Source organism: Cynara cardunculus (assembly GCF_001531365.2).
Source record: "Cynara cardunculus var. scolymus isolate 2C chromosome LG 1, CcrdV1, whole genome shotgun sequence".
NCBI classification, from domain to species: domain Eukaryota; kingdom Viridiplantae; phylum Streptophyta; class Magnoliopsida; order Asterales; family Asteraceae; genus Cynara; species Cynara cardunculus.
Genome location: NC_037528.1, coordinates 17,680,305 through 17,683,313, shown reverse-complemented (window position 1 = coordinate 17,683,313; position 3,009 = coordinate 17,680,305). Strand labels below are relative to the sequence as shown.

At 35.2% G+C, this 3,009-nt stretch overlaps 1 pseudogene; it reads left to right on the top strand.

The window, feature by feature from the left end:
- Positions 1 to 435: 435 nt before the first annotated feature.
- Positions 436 to 2,989, top strand: LOC112502203 (annotated as a pseudogene).
- The last annotated feature ends 20 nt before the right edge of the window (positions 2,990 to 3,009 follow it).

Genomic DNA, 3,009 nt, shown 5'->3' with positions numbered 1-3,009 from the left:
TTAATTTATGTAATTTATTTTGGTGTCATTTTAATTTTTTTACTTTCTAATGATATATTTTGTTATAGAAAATAATTATTTTATTATAATTTAATAAATTACGTAAATTAATCAAAATATATAAACAAACGCTGAACAATTGTTTTGTTATGTCCTGTTCTGTGTTGTCTTATCCAATCTTATTAAACGCTGAACATTTGTTCTGTTATATCCTATTATATGCTGTCCTATCCTGTCTAGACACCAAACGTACCCTAAATGATGATGGTGCTTAGGTAATTCTCATGTGCCATTTGTATTTTACAATCGAGCATTACTAAAATGCCATGTGATGACCATGCTCTCAAGTACCGAAACATTCCAAGTTGGGTTGTTCAGAAAGTCATTTGATTCAATTTACAATCGGTCAATCATGATTGATTGGATTGGATCTATTGCCAAGGAGAGCTGCCGCAAGCCTTTTGCTGACGTGCTGCTGTCAAAGGGTGTGTTTATGTAAGTCCCATAACATTGGCTTACCGATGTCAATTACCCCTCCATCCCAAATAAATGTCCACAATGGAAAATACACACAGTTTTAGAAATGTGTAATTATCACACTTTTTAATTAATTGAAGGACAATTTTTAACCTTAACGATAGAGTGAGTAATGAATTTCTTTATCTCATAATTAATTGTAGAATTGGAAAGTATGCATTTACTTTTGGAAGTTGACACTTCCTCAGGGACAAACTAAAATAGAACTGTGGACACTTATTTTGGAAGGAGGGAGCATTATTATTGACTTTCTTTGTTGATCAGTCTAGTATATTTCATGCAAAACTTGATATATGTGTGTAATTATAACAGTCTGTATCTGTATTGTTCCTTCTTGACTTCATTTGGAGAAATATTTGAAGTCTGATCATTTAATTTTGCAACTCTATTCACATTGAAGTCACGGAAGCTGGTGGATGATGCATCACTAAAAAATTTAATTTTTTTGCTGATCATAAAACGACTGTATGGTTTTGCTACTTTCTTAATCTTGCTAGAATATTAATTTACAAATGGCTACTGTAAATTATTCCAGGATGGAGTTGTTCTCTTTGATTTTCTGCTTCTAGTAACAAGTACTTTTTGACAGGTTTTGAGAATGCCAGTGGTATCTGTACTTCTGAACAAGGTTTGTTCAAATATTATTATTTTTATCATCATTCATGATATCATATGGCCGTATATTTATTAATATTATACCTCATCTATTATTTTTCGTTGATGAAATTTGCAGGATGGTGGCAGTTATAGAGGCGTGAAATTGGTTTCTGGCCAGGAATTAACCAGCCATCAGATGGTAATGGATCCATCGATTACCATAGCATCTCCTCTGGTTAATTCTTCTTCAGAATCTCCCAAAGATGTTTCTAATGTCTTTGATCTTCGAGATGTCAGTGGGAAGTTGGCCCGTGGGATATGCATCGCAAAGAGTTCTTTAAAGCCAGATGTATCAAATTGTCTGGTCATATATCCTCCTAGATGTAAGATCAAACTGTAACAGTATTTCTTAGCTTGTTGAAATTTAGACATGCTATCTGACTCTGGTTTCTCTAGCTCTGTACCCTGATCAGGCTACATCAATCCGGATTCTCCAGCTAGGGAGCAATTTGGCCGTTTGTCCTTCTGGCATGTAAGATTTTTAATTCTTTTTAATTTCTTATTTTTCCCTCCGTCCCAAAATAAGCGTCCATAATTTTATGTTGGTTTGTCCCAAAACAAGTGTCTTACAAAAGTACTTTCCAATAGTACCCTTAATTAGGAGATGGAAAAGTTCATTATTCTCTATTACAAGGGTAAAATTGTCATTTAGTTAATTGTAAAATAATTATAATTTTATGAACCGAAATGATTGAACAATCGATATAGAAACCAAGAGATAAGGATATTGTAAGATGCTTCGATCAACATGGAAAGCGAAGAACAAACTAGCATTCGAGGGGCTAGGACTCTCCCATATAGAACTCACTAATTTTCTGCATGCTTCACACTCCCTACAGCCTCCCTATTTAAACTAAAATTATTCTATGCACCCAAATTACCCTTATAACTACTCTAGAATATTCTTAGGAATAGGCTTGGGTCACTAACTATATGCCGTTTTCATTATGGCATTTATTTTGAGGGCGGAGGGAGTAAATGATTTTTTTTTGAAGTATATAATATTTATATACGGCAAATAACAAATAAACTCACACACCCTCCTCACCTTTGATGAGGTTTGACCCCTGACCTCCCCGGGGGCCAAAGACTCGCATACCGAAGGCCAAAGGCCCTTTGGTGAGGGAGTAAATGTTATTGTATAGTTATTGCTATAATCAACTGATGGAAGACCATTTATACTTCAGGTTTGTTTTCTACGTTTCAGTTGTATGTGATGATGCTCTTGAAGGAAAAAGGTCTCTGCATGCGGCTATTGATGGTCTTTTCTCAATACACTCCTCGGGCGCAACTGACACCAGTTCCACTGTTCAAACCGACACTACAGAAGCGAAACCTTCTTTGCTTTGGAGTGCACTGTTTATACAGGATCTGATTGAGGTATGCTTTCTTGTTGATCACTTTATCCTTGTTCCTCTTGTCGTCAAATTTTTTTCTCTGATATTTTCTTTGGTATCAAGTTTTGGAGCCACACTTRCATCTTTATGTTATGCAGTTCATTAATAGGCTGTGACGGCCATATATTTCTGTTGGTTTATCTTTTGATGTTTTTCGTAAATCGGGTGCCTCCTTTGATCTTAGGGTTCGATGGGACCTGTGGTTGCGACCCCTACTCCAGATGGAAATCTGAACTACAACGATGTTCTAGGTGCAACTTCAAAGGTATYTTCAGTATCCAATCAAAGCATGTTTCATTTTCAAAAATTAGAAAATTAAGATTATAAAAGTTTGAAATTGTTGTATTGGTTTGGATCAGAAACCTATATGGCTATATCCATCTTGATCATTATAACTAAGTTGCATCTTGAAGAATGG